The sequence below is a fragment of the Trichosurus vulpecula genome, chromosome 1 (genome assembly GCF_011100635.1).
Source record: "Trichosurus vulpecula isolate mTriVul1 chromosome 1, mTriVul1.pri, whole genome shotgun sequence".
NCBI classification, from domain to species: Eukaryota; Metazoa; Chordata; class Mammalia; order Diprotodontia; family Phalangeridae; genus Trichosurus; species Trichosurus vulpecula.
In genome coordinates this window covers 67,432,464-67,458,773 of record NC_050573.1, presented here as the reverse complement: position 1 = coordinate 67,458,773, position 26,310 = coordinate 67,432,464, and positions in this window count along the sequence as shown.

The window sequence follows — 26,310 nt, the reverse complement described above, 5'->3', positions numbered from 1 at the left end:
AGACATTACGGTATTTTTCCTAAAGACAAAGCCTCTCAATCCTTCCAGGCTGACAGGAAGGTGGATAGAAAGGGAGGAGGTGGTTAAAATTAATTTGTGTGCTGTACGACCAAGTCCTTTACCCTATCTGGGCCTCAGTTGTCTCTTCTGAAAATCGAGGGGCTTGGACCAGATGGTCTGTAAGGGGCCTTCCAGTTTTACCATTCTGTGTCATATGTTGTAAGGGCCTTTCTAGCTCTGACGTTCTATGTTATATGTTCTTTCCAACTCGGACGTTCTATGTTACATGTTCTTTCCAGCTCTAATATTCTGTTATATACTCTTTTCAGCTCTGACATTCTATATGTTTTTTCCAGCTCTGACATTCTATGTTACATGTTCTTTCCAGCCCTGACATTCTATATTATATGTTCTTTTCTGACATTCTGTGTTCTAAGGGCCCTTTCAGGTGTAATGCCCTATGGCCCTACCATCCTGTGCCTTGGGAGGTGGTGGTGTCCATTAGGCACAGAGGAAAGCTGTCTGACTGCCAGGCACCTGCTGCTCCTGAGAGGGGCCATTCAAAGCATCTTGTGATTAGGCTCCAGCTGGATGGATGATTCCTGTTCCCTGAGAGTGGGGAGAAGAAGGGGACTATGGGATGCTAGGACTGGTGTCTGGGCACCAGGCACCAACCTAGAACCACCTCCCACCTCTGGCCCTTAGTGTCCTATGTGCAGGGCTCAGGTTGGAAGGGCCCCTTCAGAGCTGTCCTGTGCCAGGGCACATGATCAAAGGGGCACCGCAGACTGAGTGGAGACAATCTGGCAGGGGGTGGGGAAGTAGGAGGAATGGAGCAGAGCGTCCAGGGGCTTAGGTCATGGCTGTTCTCTCCCCCGGGGACAGGATACCCTAGGGGTGACCTCTGGGACAAAGTGAGAGGGAGGTGGAGCCAACAGGCAGAATGTGGCACAGTCAAAAGATTCTCCTGACTTGGGAGTCAGGAGACCTGGGTTGCTGCTGGGAAATTTTTTAGCCAAAGGTGGGAACCTGGGCAAATCACCTCCCCTTTCTTGGCCTTGGTTTCCCTTCCAGTTTTCCAGATGTTATGATTCAATGATCCCTTTCTATGCCTCAGTTTCCATTTCTATAAAACACAGATAATAATATACATTACTAGCTTATAAGATGATTATAAGTGTTTTTCTTAACCCAAAAGTGCTGTAGAAATGGGAGATATTATTCCTGGGAGTCTATGTGCATGTGTGTGGGGCTGATGTACCCATCAGCCCCCTTTCCAAGATTAAGGGATCTAGAAGAGGGCCTTAACCTTCATCCACAAAGCTAGGAGTAGGAAGGGGAACCTGCTTCCCCCTTTCCCCTGCTTCCACTGTTTTAAGAAGGGATGGGGTGGGAAAACTAGGGAAAGAGGGTAGAAGTTCCCTCCCCAAGAAGTGGGGGTGGAGTAGGGGACAAGACCTTCAGGGTCCTGGCCTAACTTTCCTACTCTTTTTTCTGATTCTCATTGGAAGGTTGATTGATTAAAAGGAAAGAGCGAGAGAAAATAGAGAGCGTATTAGATAGAACAGAGGAGGAAAGTTGGTTTATATAATCACGGGTACAGTTTGTACTCAACTCTGCACGGATTAAGAGTTGGCATTCAGGAGAGATCATTTCACAGGCTGCTGCTGGGCGGAGCAGGGAGGGCTCTGGTTCCCTCCCCCTCCTCTGGCCTAGCCAGCTGGCTCTCCTTGCCACCTTGTTCTCAGAACCCCATTATCCCTTGCCTCCAGGTCCACCCTCCACCCCAAACCCATGGGCCTATCTATCAACCAGGGCAGCCTCCTGCCAGTGTCTCTCTGAGCTATACCCTTTCGGGGCACTTTGGCAAGGCTTCTCCCTTTTTACTGGGAATCAGGAAGCCATATGCCTGGATACCCCCTCCACCTTTCAGTAGACTTCCAGGGCTCAGTTTTCTCTAGGTCAGAGGTGAGGAAAAAGGCTTCACCCTCAGTCTTCTCTCCGACCTCCCAGGCAGCAGGAGAGGCTTAATGACAGGTTATTGGGTGCTTGGAGATCCCCAGAAACGAAGGCCAAGCAGAGTCTGGCCCTTCTGGCCAGGGTGACTCAGAAGTCCTGGAAGCTTCCCCAGGCAAAATCCAAGTCCAAACCTCCTGCCAGACTGCCTGGAGAGCTCCATGCACTAAGCTGGTGAACCAGGCTGTGAAGTGTAAGAAGAACCACCAAATGTCTGGGTTAGTCTGGTCCTTAGTACATAGAAGGACAGAGCTGAAAGGACCCTTAGAAGGTAGAATATAGAGTGTTAAAGCTGGGGAGAGACCTTAGAACAAAGAACAGAATAGCAGAGCCGAAAGAACATAGAACGTAGAACGTGAAACGTTAGAGTAAGAAGAGACCTTTGGACCTAAAATATAGCATGTCAGAGAAGGGAGTGCCCTCAGAACACAGGATGTTTGAGCTGGAAAGAGTTTTAGGGGCCATCTAGTACAAGGATTTTTAACCTTTTGATTTGTGTTATGGACCCCTTTAGCGGTCTGGGGAAACCCATGGACTCCTCAGAATCGTGTCTGGAAATGTATAAAATATATAGGATTACAAAGGAAACCAATTATATTAAAATATAATGATCAAAACATTTTAAAAAAATGGCCTCCCTGAAATATATCCATGTACTAGGGGGAGGTGGGTTCATAGATCCCAGCTTAAGAACCACTGACCTAGTCCAACTTCCTTGTTTTACAGATGTGAAGTGACCTGTCCAAAGTCATAGTGAATTAGGGACAAAGCTGGGGTTGGCACCTAAATCTCAGTCTAATGCTCTTTTGACCCCATGTTGATTTCTTCTTGTTAAACTCCTGGGTATTCCTCAGAACTGGACTGCTCAAAGAGGAGAGAGAGCGATTATGGCGAACAGAGATGTGTTGGCGGGAAGCGGCCATGAGAGGTTGGCGCAGCTGTTGTTGAGGCGGTGCCCTTGCCCGGGAGAGAAATGATGGTGGGGGGGAGGTGTGGAACTTTGGCCTCCTTGGTTGCCAAGTTGGCGCTTGCCCCTGCCCGAGGACATGGTGGTGTAACTGGGCAGGGCCCTACATGCCACTGGGACGCTGTGGCAAATGCCTGCAGGATGGGCACCAGGTGGGGCCTCCCAGAGAGCAAAGGAGTGAGTTGAGAGAGTGCCTCCTAGGCACAATCCTGAGTTTCCAGGGCGGGAAGCAGAGACGGGCACATTTTGGGCAGTGCCAGTTGGTTGGCATAACAAGAGCTGGGGGGAGGGACTGGGGATAGGCTGATGGCCCTGGGAGGCAGAAGAGAGGAGCGGAAGGAGAGGGCCATTGGGTTAAAGTGGGGGAGCAGCCTAGGCCTGTGGAGGGGGAAGGCATTGAGGGAGGGGGAGGTGATCTGTGGGTGGAGGTGGGGGTGGGTAGGATGGGGGAGGTGGCTCAGTCAGGAGGATGAGTTATTTTTTCCTGTCATGGCTCATCCAACTGCGGTATATGGGGGAAAGTTCAGGGCCCCAGCCTCCAGAACAGTATAAACATCATCACTGGATTCCCAGGTCCGCAGTGGTGCTGCCCCGGGGCCCGGCCACTGGACCGTGGGTGCTGACTGCCACCTGCTGGTTTTCTGAAACCCTGAATCCACCTCCAGAGTCAAAACAAAGTTGGAAAATCTTTCCTGATCCTAAATGGTGCCTTGGCCTGGGCCACAGGCTGAGACTCTGACCCCACTTGTGCCCAACAGATACCTAACTAGGCAAGAAAGTACGGATAGCTCACCTTCTCAGCTGGAGACACCTCAAATAAAAATCCAAGTATACATAGAACTGAATAGCTTATAAAGCACTTTCCCTTCAACAACCCAGGGAGGAGGGTGGTGCCAGTATGATTAGACCCATTTTAATCATGAGAAAATTGAGTTCCAGAGAGACGATTTCTTTTTTCTCTTAATTTCAAACAGTTAATAAGTATCAGAATCATGGTTTGAACTTGTTTGCTAACTCCCAGCCCAGTGGCCTTCTAGTTACAGTGTGCTATATTATACTCCACTAATAAGGTTATAGAAGGGGCTAGCTAGCATTGGCTAGCTTGACTAGAATGGAGAACCCTTGCTGAGGGATGGTCAGATAGGAGGCTGGTGAGAGATGGCCTGGACTCTCATTGGGTTATGGATATCTCATTCTGCCCTTATTCCAACTTTGTGTTTGTCCCTGCTGAATTCCATTTGATTACTTTTATAGAAAGGGGAAACTGAGTGGTCTTTTTGGGGCACCAAATTTTAGATGGACAGGCTAACGCGGCTAGAACAGGATCAGCAGGATAGAGAAATTTCAGGGATATGGGTACAAGTAGCACATTCCATCAGCATATGCATCCAGGGAATTTATTTAGGTATTTTTTTCTAGGCACATGTTTCTCAAATCACAAACAATATAATTTTTATTCAGCAAGCAAAATAGAGAGAAGGCAGCTAGTTGGCTCAGTGGATACAGCACTGGGCCTAGAGTCAGGGAGACCCTGAGTTCAAATATGGCTACTAGCTGTGTCACCCTGGACAAGTCACTTACCCTCTGTTTGACTCAATCCACTGGAGAAGGAAATGGCAAACCATTCCAGTATCTTTGCCAAGAAAGCCCCATGGATAGAATGGTCCTTAGGGTCACAAAGAGTTAAACACAACTGTATGACTGAACAACAACAAAGGCTAAAGAGAATAAAATTTAATTTAAAAAATTAACTAAACCTTATTTTAAAAATACAGATTCAGACAATAAGATCCAAAATACCAATTTTTTTGGAGGAAGGCATTAGGGTGTGTCTGGGTATACTTGGCACACCCTGTTCACACACCTATGATAGATATCATTACGCTTTATTGAGATGGATACCATGACTGGCATATAGCTATGAGCAGATATAACACCCAAAGCAAAAAAATAAAAAGATAATAGATAGTGGAATTGCATTGTATGCTAATAAAATATAGTGATTTGAGGCAATCTAGAACCTGGAGAAGGGAAACATGACAGAGAACATTGGGGCGAAGATGAGTAGAAGGAGAAACACAAGTGATATTCTCACCAGGTATGCTAGAGATCTCCTTGCCAGAAGAATGAAATAGATGAGATGAAGAAATAGCTTTCAAGCCTGGCATGGAGGCATGCTATGGTAGAGATGGGAGCTTCGATTAGCTAGACAGCTTCAGGAACTCTCTGGGCTAAAAGTGGAGCAGCTGGCGAATTCTTGACTTGTTTTTAATCATCATTTAATCATTGGAATCAATGGCAGGGGAGGGAGGACTATTATTCTGGAATTGGTTCTCACCAACAAAGCTACTCATGCCTAGGTTACTTCCACCCTCCTTCTCCACTTCTACATCTAGTCTCTTGAAGACTCCTAGAGGAAGTCACTCAAATACACTAATCAGGTTCCCTATAAATTTGTTGTCTGATCTCAACTGGACCTCACTGCTGTGCGGCCATCTTTTTCCTATGCTTTTATTTTTCCCTAACTGATACTCCCCTCAACAGTTGCTCCAAACATTCTACTCTCTCCTCAAGCCTCCTCTGTCTGTCCCTGCTCCCCTCCTCTCAGCAGAAGACCTCAACTCCTGCTTTACTCATAAAATAAAGTTCCTCTTTTCCCCTACCTCATGCCACAAACACCCTCAACATTGTCCATTGCCTGTTCTCTCCTTGTTTGATCCAGTCAGTGACAGAGCTAGCTTTCTCTCCTAACCAAGCCCAACCTCGGCTTGCTCCTTGATCCTAGCTTCTCCTGTCTCCTCTAGGTACTTATTAAGCCTTAATCACTGAATGGGCACATTCTGAGACATGTTAAAGACCTTAGCTTGAAAAGGCCAAGGTCCCCACTACACCCAGGGCCATCCCCAGTTGTCCCAATCCATATCTGGCCACTGGACCCAGGTGGCTCTGGAGGAGAAAGTGAGGCTGGTGACTTTGTACAGCCCTCCCTCACTTAAATCCAATTCACTTGCATGCCATGGCATCACCGCCCTGATGTCATGGTCCTCTTTGAGAACAAAAGACAAATAGCAGCAGCAACCTTTTGATCATCCCATCTTATTCTGTTTTTTAATCTCTCTATTCCCTATTGCCAACACATATACCCAGGTCTCCCCATCCTTAAAGAAAAACTCTTTGATGGATCTTGCCATCTCCTCAAGCTATCTTTCCATGCCTTTCCTCCCTTTCATAGCCAAATTCCTAGAGGTCATCAACATTGCTTTTCTTCCCATTAACTTCTCAGTTCCTTGCAATCTGTATTCTGATCTCATCACTCAGCCAAATACCAACGGGTGATAAATCTGATGGCTTTTTCTCAGCCCTCATCCTTCAAAAACAAACCTCTGAAGTATTTGACATTGTTGACCTGGATAGCCTCTCCTTCTCCTGGATAGTCTCTTCCTCTTGGGTTTTCGTGATGCTTCTTCCTCCTGGTTCTCTTCCTACCTGCCTGACCACTCCTTCTCATGCTCCTTTTCTGGATTATCATCCACGTCCCAGCCATTAATTTTGAGCATCCCCTAAACCTCTTTCCTGGGCCCTCTCCTATCATCTGTCTTGGTGATCTTATCAACTCACATGTGTTAAGTTATCATCTCTGTGCACATGACTCTATCTTGCCACCCCTAGTCACTCTCTTTGAGTTCTAGTTCCAATTCACCGACCTCCCACCAGATATCTCCAACTGGATGTTCTATTTTGTCATGTCCAAAAGATGGCTCATTGCCTTTCTATCCCCTCTACCCCAAACATTTGTCCTTTACATTTTCACATTTTTGTTGAGAACACCACCATTTTCCTAGTCATCCAGGTTCACAGTTTCAACATCATCCACTATCAAATGAGAGAATATCTGTAGTGTTTTGCAAAATTTAAAGTGCTAAGTGCTAGTCATTGTCATTATCCTCAACCCTTCCCTCTCTCTTGCCCTTGATCCACCACCAATCAGTTACCTAGTCTTGTTGATTCTCTGTGCTCAACAGATTGCCCATCATCCTCTTTTTTCTACCCACATGAATACCACCTTTGTTCAGGTCATTCAGACCTTTCTTACTTCTCTTCTCTGGATATTTCAACAACCTTCTCATTGGATTCCTGGCTACTAACTTCTCCCTTCTCCAATCTGTCCTCTACTTAGATGCTAAAATTGTCTTCCAAAAACACAGGTCTGAACATGTTCTTCCCCTTCTGAAGAATGTGTAGTGACTCTTTCTTGCCCATAGGATAAAATGTAAGGTTCTCTGTTGGGCATTAAAAGTCTTTTACAATCTGGATTTAGTTTACCTTTCTAGGCTTATTTCATCATGCTTCTTTTCAAATGCTAGATATTCCAACCAAACTGGCCTATTGTGCTATTTTTCTGAACTTGGTTTTTCAGTCTCCCACCTGTCCCTTCACATAGCTGTTCCCTATGCCTGGAAAGCACTGTATTCTCACCTTTATCTTTTAGAATTCCTGACTTCCTTCAAGGCTTATCTCATTGGTTACGTTCTATAGAAAGCTCTTCCAGAACCCCTTGATTGTCACTGCTTCTACTCTTCTCAGATTATCATGCATAAACTTATCTGTCTACATGCTGTACCACTCAAGAGAATTTATAAGGCCATTGAGGACAATGACAACGTTTGGTCTTTATGTTCCCAGGACCTAGGACAGCACCTTGCACCATAGTAGGTGCTTGTTAGATTGGATCAGAGCTAGCTGCTGCTGTGGAAATGATGAAAACATTGGGGAGAAGTGATCATTCTATCTTCGAATTTGTACTAGAATAGAAGTCAAGTCTCAGGCATAATCTAATGTGTACCTTAGATCTGGGAGGGGGACGTATTTCATTTACTTATTTATCTTAGCTAGAGAGAAAGATCAAAGAAAATATAAGACTGCTGATCAAGGTGGATGTGATGATAACAGACCATGGAGGGAAGGCCAAGCTACTCAGTTCTAATTTTGCTTGTTTTCTTTTCCAAGGACAGTGATCTTTGGACTGGAAAGGAATGAACAAAAATGATTAATAGGGAGTTGATATCCAAGATAAGTAGGGAGATAACTGAGATAGTACTTAGTTGTCCTTGACAGATGCAAGTCACATGGTTCAGATGAAGAACATCTCAGGATACTAAAAGAACCAGCAGATGTACTTGGTAAGCCACTTTTAGAGATCTTTGAAGGATGGAGAAGTGAGAGAGATGTACTTGCAGGATTGGAAAAAGGCAGATGTTATACAATTTTTTAAGGGAAGTGAATGGATCCTACAGCTCTAGGCCAGCAAGCCTAACTTTAATTTCTGGCCACATTCTAGAAGGTACCATTGAAGACTTGGCTATTGAGCATATGACAATAGAAGCAGTCTCGACAAAAAGCCAGAATGGCTTCATCAAGGACAAGTTATGCCCCACTAATCTCATTTTATTTTTTTTAACAATGTTATTAAACTGGTAGTTAAAAGGAATGCTCTTATCATGGTGCTCCTGTGGATGAGATGGTGAAAAAATAGGTTAGAAAGCAACAGTACTGGCTAGATTTGGAACTGGTTGAATTACAAGACTCACAGGATAAAGGCACTCTGGTTGAAAGGAACCTGAGAGATCATCTAGTCAGTCCAGCCTCCTCTTTCTGCAGGTGAGGAAACTCAAGCCCAGGGAAATTGCAACTTGACCCAGCCCACATAGGTAGTGGGATTGGAGGTGGGATTTGAACCTAGGCCCAGTGACTCCAGAGCAAGAAGCTCTTTCCATTGTACTCTGCTGACTTGAAGAGTAGCCATTAATCTTCGATGTCAACTTGGAAGTAGATGTCCACTGGATCTGTGCTTGGTCTTGTGCTCTTTAACATTTTTATCAATGACTTGGGAAATCAATTAGTCAACCATCATTTATTAAGCACTTACTATGTGTCAGGCACTGTCCTAGACTCTGGGGATACAAATTTAAGAATAAAATCCTCTCTGCTCTCAAGGAGCATACATTCTAATGTAAACAAGTACATATGTAAGTGCATAGAGAATAGAGAAAATAAATAAAAATTTAAAAATGAATAAAAGGCAGATGGTTGGAGAGAGATGGAAATACTACCAGCTGGGAGTGGGAATCAGGAGAGGTTTCATAGACAAGGTGGTACCTCAATATGTCTTCAATGAAGAGAGGAATTCTATGAGGCTTAGATAAGGAGGTAATATATTCTGTGTATGCAGGTGCAAAGTCACGATGATGGGAGATAGGATGTTCTGTGTGAGAGACAAGAAGGCAAGGTTAGCTGTATCTCAGAGTACAGAAGGGAAATGGATGTCCGCTATAGCTGGAAGCAGATCTGGGGGCCAGGTTATGTAGAGCTTTAAAAGCTAAACAGAGAAGTTTATGTTTTATCTTAGAAATAATAGAGAGCTGCTAAAGTTGATTAAGAGGAGTCACATAGTCAGATCAACACTTGAGGAAGATTACTTTGGCAGCAGTGTGTAGGATGGATTGGAGTGGGGACAGAGTTGAGGCACAGAGACCAATTGGGAGGCTCTTCCCATAATTTAAGCAAATGATGATGAGGGTCTGAACTAAAATGGTGGATGTATCTGTGCAGAGGAAAGGACTGAGGCTAGAGATGTAGTAAGAGTAGAAACAGCAAGATTTAGCCGTTGATCTGATATGTGGGGAGGAAGAGAGAGGAGTTAAATATGATGCCATGGTTATGAACTTGAGAGCCTGGAAGAAGGGTGGTACCTTTGACAGAACTAGGCAAGTTTGGAAGGGGGATGAGCTTTTGGAGAAATAAGTACTGTTTTGTTTTTGATGTGTTGAGTTTGAGATGTCTAAGGGACACCCAGTTTGAAAAGTCCAATAGGCAACTAGTCATGCAGGACTAAAACTCAGGGGAGATATTGGGTCAGGAGTGAGGAACCTGTGGCCTCAAGGCCACATGTGGCCCTCCAGGTCCTCAAGTGTGGCCCTTTGACTGAATCCAAACTTCACAGAACAAATTCCTTTAATGAAAGGGTTTGTTCTATAAAACTTGAACTCAATCAAAAGGCTGCACCCAAGGACCTAGAAGGACAAGTGGCCACAAGGCCACAGGTTCCCCACCCCTGGATTGGGCCCATATGTGTGTATGTATGTATATATTATGTATGTATATAGATGTATACACATATACATCTATGCATATATACATCTGTGAGTCATCTGAATAGAGTTGTTAATTAAACCCGTTAGAGCTCATGAGGTCAACAAGAGAGAGTGTAACAAGAGGAAAGAAAAGGGCCTAGGGCTGAGCCTTGGGGAGTACCTACAGTGAAAGGGGAGGATTTGGTTAATGAGCCTGCAATGCAGAATGAGAAGTGATCATATAAATAGGAGGAGAGCCAGGAAAAAGCAGTGTCATGAAATTAGAGAGGGTAGGAAACCGTGTCACCTACAGCAGAGAGGTCAAGTAGGACGGGAGATGAGAAAAGATCATCAGATTTGGTAAGTAAAAGAACATTAGTAACATTGGAGAGCTCAGTTTTAGTGAAGGTATGAGTGTGGAAGCCAGACTTCCAGGTATTGAGGACTGAAGTGAGTAGAGAAGAAATGAAGGCAATGAGTATAGATACTTTTTTCCCCCAGGAGTTTGGCTGAGGAAAGAGGGAGAGGTATAGATTAGGATGAGGGGATGGTAGAGATCAGTGATTAGATTTTTTGTTTGTTTTGTTTTTGAGGATGGAGGAGACATGGGCATTTTGAAGACCTAGGGAAAGAATCAATAGGTGGAGAAAAGTTGAAGGGGTAGGGGGAATGATTGAGGATGAAATCTGATGGATAAGGGAAGGGCAATGGAATCAAATGCACATGCATAAGAGTTGGTCTTAGCAAGGTGAAGGGCCTGGGAGAAAGGAGGAGAGGCTGAAAAGAAGAGGAGGAGGAAACTCACTTCAAATGGTCTCAATTTTCTCAATAAAATAAAAGACACAAAAGACACAGTCCTCATCTGGGGCAGAGGGGAGAGGCTGATGTGATAGGCTTAAGAACAAGTATGTTTGGAATAACTTCTGCAGTGTAATACAGGGAATAAGATAGGAAGGAGGGTCCGGCTGAACTGAAATAATACGAGTTTGTAGTGTACCCGTCAGCTAGCTTATATGATTTGCTCCACGTCTGTTCAGCAGCACATGGGTGGGAGTAGAGGAGGTGGATGATGGGTATAATCCAGAGCTGGGGTTTGGCAAACAATGAAAAAAAGCATAGATGATATGTCAAGCAAATTTGCAGACGATATGAAGCTGGGAGAGATAGCTAACACACTGAATGAATACGACAGGAATCAAAGAGGCCTCAATAGGTTAGAACACTGAGCTGAACCTAATAAAGTGAAATCTAGTAAGGATAAATGTTGAGTCTTATGTTTGGGTTCAAAAAATCAGCCTCACAACTAAAAGATGGGAGGAGCGTAGCTAGACAGCTGTCCCTCTAAAAATAATATGGACATTAGAGTGGGTTGCAAGCTCAATTTAAGCCAACAGTGTGAGGCGGCAACTATGAAAGCTAATGTAATCACAGTCTACAGTGAGAAGCCTAGTGTTCAGAACTAGGGAGGGGATAGTATCCCTGCATTCGGCCTTGGTGTGACCATATTGGGAGCATTACATTGATTTTCAGACACACCATTTTAGGAAGGACATCCATGAGCCAGAGAGTTCAGAGAAGGGCAACCACAATGGTAGAAGGCCTTGAGTTCATTCCATACACAGGTCATTGAGGGAGATGGGGGTTTTTTAGCCTGGGGAAGGGAAGACTCAGGTGGAACATGATAACTGTCTTCAAGCATTTGAAAAGTTGACATGAAGAAGAGGGATTAGGCTTGTTTCCTTTGGCTCCAGAGGATAGAATGAGGAGCAATGGGTAGCAGTGGCATAAAGGTAGGTAAGAAAGACAGCCTAACAATGAGAGCTATCCCAGAGTGCACTGGGCTACCTGAGGAGATCAGTGGGTTCTACCCTACCAGAGAGCTTCAGGTAGAGGAGGAATGGCTATGCTGTATAGAGAATTCCTCTACAGGAGGTACAGGGTTGAGCTGGAGAGCCTTTGAGGTCACTTTCAACCTAATTCTCAATTTGGTGATTTTATTTCAAAAGGTTCTGAGAAAAAGTGGAGAGGATTCCAAGGCCTAAATTTCTACAGGGGAAGTCGGCCCAGAAGGAATAACAAGACCTCAAAAATGAAATTCTGAAGACTCAAGGGGAAGAAAGGGGGATGCTATTTGATGGCATGTATGTATTGGTGGAGCACTGGACCTGTAGTTGGGAAGACCTGAGCTCAAATCTAGCCTCAGACACTTACCAGCTCTCTAATCCTATAAACTTCTGTCTGCTTCAGTTTTATCACCTGTAAAATGGGAATAATCATAACATCTACCTCCTAATGTTGGGAGGATAAAATGAAATAATATATGTAAAACACTTTGTAGACATTAAAGAACTATATAAATGCCATTTAGGATGATGATGATGTATACAAAACTATTAGCAATGTATATAGCATACCAATAAGAGCAGGTAAGAGGATGAATATAAAAAAGGAGCACGTCAGTCCTATAAAATCAGTGTCAGTACTACTAAAGTTCAGAATGAGCTGAAGCCAGTAGTGAATGGTAAGGGTACCGAAGAGGGTCTCTGTATTGATGTTAGGGACAAGAGGGAGACCAAAGAAAGGACAGAACTGCTCCATGGGATGGGTGGGATAATGGTAATGGATGATGAACAGAAGGTAGGACCACTCAACTTTTTTTTTCAACTTCCATTCTCTCTGCCAAGAAGAATGATCTCTCACCTGGAAAGATGAAAACAATAATGGCCATTAGGAAGTAGATACCAAAGATAAGTAAGGAGACAGTAAGAAAGAACCTACCTTTGATTAGTTCATATCATATAGCTCAGATGAACTATATTCCAGGGTACAGAAGAATAAATACATGTGTGTGCTATGCTAGTGTCAGTGATCTCTGAAAGACTGTGGAGAGAAAACATTGCTGGAGGGGCTGTGGGAAAACAGGCACATTTATTCACAGCAGGTAAAGCTGTGAATGTATCAACTATTCTGGAAAACAATTTTAAATCATCAAAAAATTTGCTAAATTGTTCATTGCTTCTGACCCAGAGATTTTGCTACTGGGGCTATATTCCAAAGAGCCTATTGACTGCAAGAGAAGATTCATATAAATAAAAATGTTCACAGCAGCATTCTTCACAATAATAAAAAGCTGGAAGCAAAATAGGTACCCACTGATTGGGGAACGACTCAACAAATTATATTACATGAAGGTAATGGAATACTGTTTCATTATAAGGAATGATGAATATGAAGAATTCAGAGAAACATGGGAATACTTGCATGAAGTAATGTGGAACAAGAAAGCAGAGCCAAAAGAGGAATATACACAGCAAATGCAACAATAGATATGAAGTCAACATGATGAAGCAACAAAATTTTGGTCAAATACAATAGTCATTGTTAGTACCGTACTGCCAAGATGAAAGGACACGTTGCTTATTTCTGTTAACAATCGATAATCTGCTTTGTTCTGTCTTTTGTAAAAAGGTTTGTTTTGTGTGTATGTTGGGGAAAATCTGTCATGCCAAAACCAAATGCATTCCCCCAAAATGTTTTTTAAAAATCACGAAGAATAAGAGAAGGGACTATCTTGTCCCAAACTATATGCTAGTGATTTTTGACCTTGATTTCTGGCAAAATTCTAGAATATATGAAAAAGAATATATGCATTATAGAATATATGCAAGCTTGTGAACATTTAGAAAAGGGAAACTATGTTCCCTAAGAGCCAGCAAGGCTTAATCAAGAATGGTTGATAATGGACACTTTTTTTTTGACTAGGTTGCTAGTCTTGGGATCGGAAGAAGTGGAGAGATATCATTTTTGTAGATTTCATCGGGCAACTGACAAGGTCTTTGGTACTATCCTTGGAGTTAGAATGGAAAGATAGGGGTTAGAGTTAGATGATATTATAGGTAGAAGGAATCGGAATTGGTTGCTGATTTTGATGTCAGCTTGGAGGGAAGCCTCCATATTGTGCTTCATGGGATCACTGGTGGGCCCTGAATTGTGTGACATTTTTATCAATGTCTTAGATAAAGGCATAGATAGTACACTGACAAGTCTGCATGTTACACAAAACTAGGAGGGATAGAGAATGTGTTAGATGAAAAAAGTCAGCCTCCAAAACAACGTCAACAGGTTAAAAGGATTGGCCAAATCTAATTTTAAAATTTGGTAGCGATGAACATCAAGCCCTTTGGTTGGATTTTTAAAAGTCTGTCTCATAAGTATGAGATGATAGCATATTGGCTACACAACACTTCATGGGAGGCAGATTGGTATGGCAGAAAGATGACTGGTTTAAATCCAAGCTCTGCCACGAAGTACCCGTGTGACCTTGGACAAGTCACTTCACCTCTTGGGCCTTCAGTTTCCTTATCTGCAAATTAAGAGTGTAGGACCATAGTATCTCTCAGGTCTCTTCTAGCTCTAAATTAGGTTCTATGAGACTACACCTGGAGTATTGTGATCAGTTCCAGGTGCTATATTTTAGGAAGGGCATTTATAAGTAAGAGGATTTCTGGATAAGGTCAATAAGGGTGATAAAGGGCCTTGAGATGGATCTTGCCATCTAAGAATCCACTGAAGGAACTGGGGATGATTAGCTTGAGAAAAGAAGACCTAGGGATCACATAAAAGCAATCTTCGGGTATTTGAAAAAAGGATTAGATTGGTTCAGTTTGACCCCTGGAGGTGAATTAGAAGCACTGGGTGGAAACTTCAGAGAGGCATCATTCTTCAGAAACTTCAGAAACTTTCTAATAATTAGAGCTATCACAAAGTAGAATGAGATGTCTTGTAATACAGGAGATTCTCCTTCCCCAGAGGTCTTCAAGTTGAGGCTAGATGACTATCTCAGGTATGTTGCAGCAGGGACTACTCTTCAGGTATAAGGTGGACCAGATGCCCACTGTCTAGCTCCAAGGCTCTTTTCCTAGTATAAAACGGGATATCAGACAGGGCAACTTTCTATCGAAGGGCTGACCCATGCCACTACCCAAAACCCCAGTCCTGCTAAGACCCGGGATCAAATCTTGCCCAGCAGAAAAGAAGACCCTGACCACAGATCCTGATCTCTAGTGGAAGCAGAAGCAAAGATTTCAACCTAGCCTCTAGAGAGAAGACATTCTAGGTATCTGTGTTTCCCTCCTCTCTCCCCTTCCCCACCTCCTCCCTACTACATTGGGGGCGCCCTGGAGAGTACGCAACAGATTGGAGCAGATCTCCAGCACAGGGCAGGGAGAGGAAGATCTGGAGAGGAAGAGCTGAAGATAGAGATTCTTCTGGTCCAATACTGCCCTCTTTCACATCCCAGGGGTATCACTGCTCCAGTCTCTCAGCCCACCCCAATTTAGGGTCAGACGATGTCGGAGCTGGGAGGGAGCTTGGAGTCCATCTACTCCAAATGTTCTTTGTTCTAAGGGCCCTTCTAGCTTGGACATTCCACGTGCTAAAGACCCTTTCAACCTTAAACTTTTTAATTTAAATAAGATTAAAATTTAAAAATATTTAAATTTTGGATTAGGAAAACTGAGAGGGGAAATGTCTCACCTATAAAACTTTGCCAGAGTGGCCTCAGGAACAAAGATAGGTCTGGAAGCCAGGTGTCCTGATTCTTAGGTCAAAATTCTGCCTCTCACCACACAGTCCCTTTTCTCTGGGCCATATAGGATCATGGGATTTACAGCTGGAAAGAGCTTTGAGATCCAGTTCCAAGTCCTTCATTTTATAGCTGGAGAAAAATTCAGGCACAGATAGGGGAAGGAACTTGTTTGTCTAAGATAGTTTCTCCTTCTGTAAAATGTACCAGATTCTTTCTAATGGATTTTCTGGCTAAGCAGTCTACAAGTTCATAAGTTCTGGGGTGTGTATGTGTGTGTGTGTGTGTGTGTATGTATGGTGTGTGTATGTGTGCGTGTATGTATGTGTGTATGCATGCGTGTATGTGTGTATGTGTGCATGTATATATGTATGTGCATGCGTGTATGTGTGTGTGTGTGTTTCTATGTGTGTGTGTGCACGCACATGCACACTCACAGAGGAGGCAAGAGAAGGCTCACGTATTATCTGCGCCCACGTATTATCACTTGGGAACAGGTTCCTAGTTCTCTAACACAAGAGACAACTTCCCCAGGGGAAGTTGTTTTATTCTGTTAAATATTCAATAGCATCCCACCCAAACAAAACAAAGCAAAAGATACACTCCAGGGCCGTCTGCATCCAAGCTACTCTGCCCCTTCTTTTTCTTCCTGCTTCCCTACTCTCACCTTCTCTGTCAAGGCAGAATGTCTTATCTAGAGTGATTCCAAGCACCCTCAGGTTCCACCCCCTGCATCTCCCCCTTTACTTCTGATTGGATGGTTAGGGGCTGCCTCCCTTTCCCTCCCCACCCCCAGCTCCAGCTGTTAGCAATTCCCCTGAAAGGGGGTCATTAAGTGGCCCAGCTGTGGGCTCGCTGATAATCGGCAGACAAGCAATATTTTAATTTTCCGCTGGGTCCTGATTATTCGTCTGCGGTTTGCCCGCCCAGTCATCAGCCTTTCTTTAGATGGGGGTGGGGAGAAGGCAGATGAATTGAAGCAGGCAAGTGTCAGGATCGGGGAACACCTAGCTCCATTTACTCATCCCTATGACATCCATCCACCCCCAGATTCCCTCCCAGGCCCCCTCTTGCTGCTGCCCACTACTCAACCACTCCAGTCTTAGCCTAGCTTTGCTCCTTCCCAGTCGACTATTCCCACCCACTAGGCTTTCTGTGTAACCCAATGTGACAGTTCAATGTAGTTCAACAACCAAACAAAATGGGCCCATTAGAGAGATACAAACAAAGTACTTTGTGAAGTGCAAGCCAGGGAAGGGTCATGTCTGGCTCTGACATCCATGTACTAAGTCTCCTTCCAGCTCTGATGTTCTGCGCGTTCTAAGATCCTCTGAAGCGTTAACATTCTGTATTTTAATTTTCTTCCTAGCATTGACATTCTTTGTTCTAAGAGTCCCCCCTAGTTCTGACATTCTAGGTTCTAAGGGCCCTCCCAACTTTGATATTCTATGTTCTAAGAGGCCCTTCCACTTTTGACATTCATCTAAGAGCCCTCCTAGCTCTGACATTAGAATCATCCTACCTTTGACATTCTATCTAAGCTCTCTTCCAACTTTTCTGTTGACTGTGTTCTATGTTCTAAGGTCCCTTCTCGCACTGACATCTGATGTCTTAGGTTCTGAGGTCCCTTACAGCTCTAATTTCCTACAGCTAATATGGTAGAACTCAGAGCTACCAAAAGAGAGCTGCCTTGTAAGCTGACCAGAGAGTCCTCCCTGTTTCTCTCTGCCCTGATAGCTCAGCCCTTCAGGATTTAAAGGTCCCTCATTAGTCTGTGGCCTATAGTCAGAGGGTCTTAGAGAGAATCTAGAGACCTCTAGTCCTAGGGTTCTCAACCTTTTTCTGTGTCCTCAATTCTTTGGCGGTCAGTCTAGTGAAGCCTATGCACCCTTTCTCAGAAGAATGTTTTTAAATGCATTGAATAAACTATGCATGGTTACAATGGAAACCAATTATATCGAAATGCAGTTATCCAATTTTTTAATAAAATAGTTCAAGGACTCCCAGGTTAATAACTCTGGATGTAATCCAACCCTCCCACTTTTTTAGGTGAGAAACTCTAACCATAAAGGGGGAGTAATTTGCCCAAGGTCACACAATAGAACTGGGGCTAGAACCGAGGTCTTCAGACTCCAGCTACTCTTTGCCCTTTGCCAGTGCCCAGACATCTCAATGTATCCTCTGGCCAGGAAGGAAGCCTCCTCCTGGAGACAGGGGACTGCCTGGGTCTTGTCTCCCAGGAATTGGGCAGGGGCTCTAGGAAGTTGGGTCCTGACAATTAAGACCATGATCAGAGCACACAGTCTCTGTTATGGCTTCCTTCCTTCTGTTGTCTGTAACCCGGAAGGCAAAGGGCGGGAAGGGGTTCTGAGATCCTGTCAAGATCAGGGCTTGCCCAGCAGCTGCCCTAAGTCGGGGATAGTCAGACTCCCTGAGAGTGGTCAAGAAGCTTGACTAGGCTGATGGGTCTGGAGCTGAATTCTCGAGTAATTCAGACAGCACAAAAATCTTAATAAAAAGGAAAAAAAAAAGGACCTAAGAAGTCCTTGGGCTGAATAAAGAGACACAGTTTCCAGGAATGAGGAGGTGATTAGTCCCTCTGCAGTCTATCCTGGTCAAACCACTTCTGGAGATCTGTATTCAATTCTGGGCAACATTTTCTTTTTAATAGTATTTTATTTTTTCTGATTACATGTAAAGATAATTTTTAACATTCATTTTTTAAAATGGGCAGCACTTTAGAAAGAACATTGATAAACTGGGACTATGGCACATGAGGACAGGTTGAAGGGACTGGGAACGTTTAGCCAGAAGGGATGACTCTGGTGGGAGTGGGAGGTGTGGGGGATGGGAAGCAGATGGAGATACTAGATGCCTTCAAGTACCTGAAAGGCTGTGAAGTGATGAAGGGATTTAGACTCCTGCTTAGCCCGAAAGGGCAGAACTAACAACAATAGGTGGTAGTTACATGGATACAAATTCAGGTACCCTGTCGGGAAAATTTTGTAACAGTTAGAGATTCCCAGACGTTAAATGGACTGCCTCGAGAGGTGATAAGTTTCCTTCCATTAGAGGTCTTTGAGAAGAGGTGGTCTCAGTGGATAGGGCACCGGCCCTGGAGTCAGGAGAACTTGAGTTCAAATCAGGCTTCAGACACTAGTTGTGTGACCCTGGGCAAGTCACGTAACCCTGATTGCCTCAAAAAAAAAAGAAGAGGTCATCTAGTCAAACTCGTCTTTAAATTGAAATCCCTTCTATGATATCCCAAACCAGTGATCACCTAACCTCTACCTGAAGACTTGTAAAAACAGGCAAACTTACTACCTCCTAAAGAAGCACACTCCACTGTTGAACACTGGTTTTTCCTTCTATCAATCCCAGATCTTCCTCTGCCACCCACTATGCTGCCCTCTGGGACCAAGGAGAATATATCCAATCCCTCTTCCACATGACAGCGATTGTGGGCTGCCCCTCACCCCCAAGCTTCTCCTTAGAAGAGGCGAGCTGCCTGGGCTCTCAGACATAACATGCCCAGATGAGAGGAGAATCAGTGGCCCTGAATGCCCATCCTGAGAGACCACCCATTGTGACCCCTTGTCTGTTTGTGCTGCTAAGAGGGAGAGCTCTTAGACGGGTAAATGTTCAAGGGCTCAGTGAGAGCAGATGCCTCTACTCGAGAACATGCAACAGATCATCATTGCCTGCGCCTCAGGAGTCCCAAGACTCAGATCCTCACCGCACGATTCCCAAACTCTCCAAGAAGAAGAAGAAAAAATGGCTCTGGCCATGTCCCTGCCATTTGCTTGATTCTTTACCCTTTCTTTTCTCTGGGCCTTGATTTCCTTAGCTGCAAAATAAAGGAGCTGGCATAGTGCCCAGGACAAGGGAGCTGACAGTCCTGGATACTCCACTCTGGAGTATTGTGCTCAGTTATGGGCATCGACAAGAAAGAGGGGTGGCTAGGGTGGTAAGAGGACCAGAGACCTTGCTCTATAAGAATAAAATTAAACAGTTGGGAGATGAAGGTTAGCTTAGAGAAGACTTACAAGGGCCGTGGTCGTGCTATCTGGGTTTTAAAGGGATGTCAATGGAAGAGGGATCTACTTATTTATAGGGGGAAGCCTGATGGCACAATGTGGGTAGAGTGCCAGGTCTGAAGTCAGGAAGACTTGAGTTCAAATCCAACCTCAAATATCTACTAGCTGTGTGACCCTGGACAAGTCACTTGGGCTCTGTTTGCCTCGGTTTCTTCATCTGTAAAATGGAGGTAATAACGGCACTTACTCCACCCCAGGATTGTTGTGAGAATCAAATAGGATAATAATTACAAAACTCTTGGCACAATGCTGGGCACAAAGTACTACATAAATGTTAGTTATTATTATTATATACTATGAGGGGGTGGAAGGAACAATGGGCAGAAGTTGCAGGTTCAGGTTTGATGTTTGGGAAAAAAAAAATTTTTAACAACTACAACTATCCAGAAATGAAAAGAGACCTGCCTTGGGAGGTAGTGAGTTCCCTGTCTCTGAAAATTTTCAACTGGCAGCTAAACGATACACTGGAAAGCATCCATGAAGGACAATCTGGATGGTGAAGGATCTTGAATTCAGGCTATATGAGGACTGATGGGAGGAACTGGGAATGTTTAACCCAGAAAAGAGAAGATTTATAGAAAGATAACTACATGAAGAGTTGACATATGTTAGAGGGATTAGGTTTGGTCCACTTGGACCCAGAGGGCAAAACTAGGTATAAGTCAAGTCAATAAGCATCTATTAAGCACTTACTGTGTGCCAGGCAGATAGTGTTAAGCTTTGGGAATATGAATTTAGGAAAAAGAAAGACACTATCTGCGTATCTGCCCTCCAGGCTCTTACTTTCCAGTGTAAACTTTAAAGCACCACAGAAATATGAGTTATTATTATTACTGGGTGGAAGAATCATTATTAGTAGGTAGAAGAGTCATCATGAAATAGTGGGAAAGGCAGCAGATTAAGAGGACCCAGCTGCCGCATCTGGAAATGAGGGCATTGGACACCATGGCCTCTCAGGTCCTTTCAGACTCTAAATCTTCTAAGTTGCAAAGAGGCAAAGTTAAGCTTGATCCAGCAGCTAGAATTTCTCCTGATGCATTGTAGTCACTTAATAAATGCTTGCTGATTGACTGGTTGGCATCAGTTAAAACACACACACAACAATAACAAAAGCAATAAAAACCAACAACTCCTAATAGAGTTACTCAAAAGTGGAATGGAATGCCTTTATTTGTTTGGGTCTTTTGTTTTTTCGAGGCAATTAAGTGACTTGACCATCAGAAGGTGGATTTCAACTCAGGGTCCTTGTGATTCCAGGGCCAGTGCTCTATCTGCTGTACAAACTATCTGCCCTGGTGGATATCTTTAAACAGAGACTGGACCACCACTTGTTGACCGTGCTAAAGAAGGGACTCTTGCTCAGATAGAAGCTGAACCAGATGGCCCCTGAGGTTCCTTACAATGCTGAGATTCTGTGAGTTGGTGATTACTGGTCTCTAAGACCCACCCCCCTTCTCTGTTTCTCTCTCTCTCTCTCTCTCTCTCTCTCTCTCTCTCTCTCTCTGTTTCTCCCTCTGTCTCTGTCTCTGTGTGTGTGTGTGTGTGTGTGTGTGTGTGTGTGTGTGTGTGTGTGTGTGTTCTAAGGTCTTTGTCAGCCTTGTCAGACATTCAGGGGTCTATTATTCTAAGGTCCTGTCCAGCTATGACATGTTTTGTGATGTTCTGAGGTCCCTCCCAGCTTAGATAGTCTAATTATAATTCTAAGAAAGGTGAATGAGGGGAGCTGTAGTCAAACACTGTCCCATGTCCGTCCAGTCCCCCTTCCAACCTTCACACATTCTAGTCTAGTCTTTCCAGTCTCTTCAGAAAAGAAAATAATTTTTTGTGGGGGAAGGGGATCCTTTTCATGCTTATTCAGTTGAATTGATCTATCAGAAATACATTCCACACATACTGTGAGCATCCCCTCAGAACTACTGTGGGGAAAACAAGAAGAGACGTAGACTTTGCCCCTAAGGAGTCTATCTAGTCTAGTTGGAGGGATCACAACTGGCCCCCCTACACACACACACACACACACACCCTATAGTTATGTGCGCTAGGTCCAGTGCCTAGGACAGCTAGCCAGGATTATAGGTGCTCGGTGGAGGGAAGGATTCTTGGGCTGTGCGGGTCAAGAATGGATGCTTGGAAAGGGGGCTGGGGGAGCTGAGCCTTCAAGAACAGTGAGGCTGGCACCAGGCAGAGTGGAGAGAGAGCAGACGCTGAATGGGCAGAGGCCTGAAGACAGACTGTTTGGGGTCATGGATGAAGGAGACAGGCTTGGCTGGAATGCCCGGACAGACGGCTTCACCTCCTTCAGGCTCTCCCAGCCAGCCCCTCGCCTGCCTCCTTTATCTCAACATCCTCCTCTCCTAGGTTCCCTCCCTGCTTCCCTCCCCTCCTCTCCCGAAATTCCCCAGCCGCCTCTCCGGGGAAACATTCCGTGGTTTGGAGCAGACTGTGAGACTCCTGGACGCTCAGATGTGGTGAGTGTGGGAGGGAGGTTTGCAGCAAGGCCTATGCTGGGGAGGGCTATGTGACTCCGGCTGTCTCACCAACACAGAATTAGGCAGCGGGACAGAGGGGAGAAGGTGGGGGCACTCTGGGGACAGGTGAGGAATGAGCGCTTCCCCCACCCTCTGCTAGGCCTTTACCTCCTCTCACACACAGGCGGGCCCACTGTCCTTCCAAAGATCCTGCTTACCAGCCTCCCCTCCATGCCACCCCCACTTTGACCTGACACATACTCTCCTTTATAAATCAGTCTGGCACAGGACTGAGGGCGTTTGCTTGAAAGAAAAAAAAGGCTTTTTTTGACCCAACCCCCTACTGCCGACTAGCCAATGTCTAAACCTTCTAGAGTAGCTGAATGCGTAAAGGATTTGTTCAGTTTTTGAAAAAAAATGTCCAGATCTAGAAACTGTATAACCTCCCAGTTTCTGTACTATCTTTTGGCCTTTTCCAGGGACAGGAAAGGTCTAGGAGAACAAAAACAATATTCATAACGACTTGCTGTCCTTTGTTTTCACACTGCCTTCATTTTCCAGAGTCCCCTTCCCTACCCAGAGTGTCACTCCTTGTCACCAGCAATAAAAAAAGAAAGGGAGAAGAAAATAGGTTTAGTAAAACCAACCTATCAACTGAAGTTGACAGTATATGCACTGATCCACACCCCTAGGCTACCACCTCTGTGAAGATGGGACTGTAAGCACTGGAAATTCAAATACAAGGAGAAAAAAAGAAGAAGGGAAGGAGGTACATAGGTAGCACAGTGAATAGAACACCTAACTTGGAGTCAGAAAGACTCAGGTTCAAATCCAGCCTCAGATACTTACTAGCTGAGTGACCCTGGGCAAGTCACTTAACCTCTGCCTTGGTTTCCTCAACTGTAAATTGAGGATGATAATAGCACCCAGCTCAGCTCCCAGGGTTGTTGTGGAGATGAAGTGAGATAATATTTGTAAAGGGCTTAGCACAGTGCCTGGCACATACTAAGTACTTAATAAATGCCTGCTTTTTTCTTCTTTTTTATTTAAGCTAATATCCTCTTCTTTTTGGGGGTGGTGGTGTCCTATGTGGACATAAAGAGCAACTATTCAGGGATGCTCTTTATTTAAAAAAAACTCTTCGTAGACTTCGAAAACATTATCTGGCCAAACTCCTTCCTATAATCACAGAACAGAATGTTAGAGCTAAATGTGACTTTGGTACATGGGCATCTGGCGGATTAGGGATTCCTGCTCTGGAAAGGGTTAGATAAAATTACCTTTGAGGTCTCTTCTCTTCTCACCCTGATGTTCTATGAATGCAGAACGTCTGACTGGAACAAACGTTAAAAACTAGCCACTTCAACTCCATCCCCATCCCCACCCCACCCCATTTATGGATGAGGAAACAGAGTCTCTTAGGAAGGACTTAACTTGCCCAAGGTCACACAGCAAGTTAGGCAATGAGTCTAGACTTAGGGACTAGGACCGAGGAGTACAGACTCCCAGTCCTGTTCTTTTCCCATGACAGAGCTCTGATTTGTGTTGCAATTGTCCCCACTGCCGTGTCCTCACCACCCACTATATAAGCACTTTCTTTCTGGGATGCACACCGCATTGTCTTCTTCTGGTATCTGCTGTGGCAGCGGGGCCATGACCACTCTTTGGGAACCTCATGGCTTTAAAGTAAAAGCCTCCTGTCTTTTGACCTTGGGTCCTCACCCAAAAGACCCCTCCAAATGTCCCTGAGTAAAGGATTTGCCACAAAGTTAGTCTGAAAAAATTGTCTAACCATGCTATATCCTTGTCCCAGCGCAAGAAGATTGCCCAAATGTGTGACGGTCCCTACCCTGGCTGGGCAAAGAAGCATCCCCAGAATCTTGGTAGTTCTCTACAAGGCAGAAAAGACCCAGTATTATGACTGGAAGGACCATTAGATTTTAGAATACAGAATGTCAGAGTTAGAAGATAAAATGTGAGAACAGGAAGGAACCTTAGAACATAAAACGAGGAATGTCAGATTGGAAAGGACCTTAGAACATAAGACATAAAGCTATCACAGCCAGTAGGGACCTTAGAAACCATCTATCTAATCCATGCCCTTTGTTCTATAGATGAAAAAACCGAAATCCAGAGAGAGGCGGAATGTGTCCCAGATCAGGAAGTATGTTAGTGGCAGAAGGGAGTCTAGAACCCTGGTGTCTTGATTTTTTCCCTTCTCCATGCTTGCATAGCTAGTGTTGGGGAATGGAGGAGACCTTAAGGGCCTCTTTAAGACCTCTGGGATTCTATCAGGTTCTGTTGTAGCAAGAAGTTTGGGGTTTGGTAACATCCCCAAGTTCTATCCGATTTCCTATTAGAACAAAGCATCTGCTAGTTTAGGATAGGCAGCAAGTTATGGTGGTAAGGGTGAGAGACAAATGACCCCAGGAAAGTCCTGGCTCCTACACTAGTGAACTTGGTGTCCTTGGGTTCTTCATCCCTCTGGATCTCAGTTATTTTCCTCTGTAAAATGGGGATAATTAATAATAATAATACTACTTGTTAACAGCTCTTTCCCAGGATGGCTGGGAAGAAACAAATGAGAGTATGAAGGCAAAGTGCTTTAAAAATGTTAGCTGTTACTGTTGTCATGATGATGGCGACAATGACGGAGAAGTATCTGGGGTCACCCCGCTGGAGCTCGGGGTGGCTCTACTCTCCCAGACAGCCTCAGGAGCCCAAAAGCTGACCTTATCACACCGCATCGGCTTGTAGGGGGAACTTCCCTGGATCCACAATTTTGAGATCATGCTGCTTTCTCACAGATACAATCCGTGCAAAAAGCCCCAGCCTCTCGGGTAGACCCAGAATTGATTATGATCCTGTTGGGACACTCAGGTTGGGTGCAGGAAGGTGCAGACGTGGCCTGGTTCTCCAAGGGCTGGCAACCATCCCTTAAGGAGGAAGGCGCTGGCACCTACTGTCTTAGCCTCTTCAGAACAGCCTGTGACCAGCCCTTCTATCACTACCCAGCCCTAGAGCTTCAGAGACTCCGACATTTCCCTCTTCTTCTGTACCTTCTGTGATCTATACCCCACAGGCTTGTCTGGAATCCAGTCATTCAAACCGTAGGGGTGGGGGGGAATGGATAAATGACCTTCACATTTAAATCAGCCCGGGAAATTAAGCTGTGAATAACTTTCACAAAAAAAACTCAGGCAAGGTGGGGAGGCGTGGAAGGATTTCAGTCCTTGATGTTTGTTTGAATGACCCGGCTTAAGAGATTCATAGGAATTTAGAGCTAAAAGGGACATCAGAAACATGTTGGAGCCTTAGTTTTCTGGACAATCCTCAGGGTTCCTAAAATCTAAAAATTACAGAATCTTAGAATTGTAAAATTTAAGAGATGGAAGGGAGGGCTTTTAGAGAATCGTCATTCAGTATAACCATCTCATTTTACAGATGAGAAAACCGAGGCCCAGAGAGATTGGAGCAACATCTCAAACTACACCATGACAGTCTACAGAAGACCCCAGGTCTTCTACTCGCCAGTCCAGGCCCCCTTGAAATCCACTTCCCTTCTGCAAACCAACGCAAGATTTGACAAATAACCCCTTCTTGTACCCGCCCATGTGATCGCTTCCTCTGCCTGCCCTCAGGCCTGCCACGCCAGAACCAAAGTTCAGAGGTGAACAGGCCCATCAAGCCATGGGGTCTGTGGAGAGCAGACTAGCAGGCCAGACACTCTGTGCCCCCTCGATCCCCTGAGCTACGGCCATTCAGTGGGTGACACTAACTGTTCCCCGCCCCACCCCAGCCACCCAACTCTGAAATGACCCCCGCCACCCATCCCAGCCCACTCACCATCCACCACATCTTTGCCGTCATGTCGTAACATAGCTGCCATTTCACGGAGCTCTCAGCCGACTTGCTGGGCATAGGGACGCTGGAGACTTCCATCATGCCCAATGGCAAGTAGCACACGTGTGTGTGTGTGTGTGTGTGTGTGTGTGTGTGTGTGTGTGTGTGTGTGTAGCTTGGGGCAAGGGGGGGGGCGGTTAGGGTT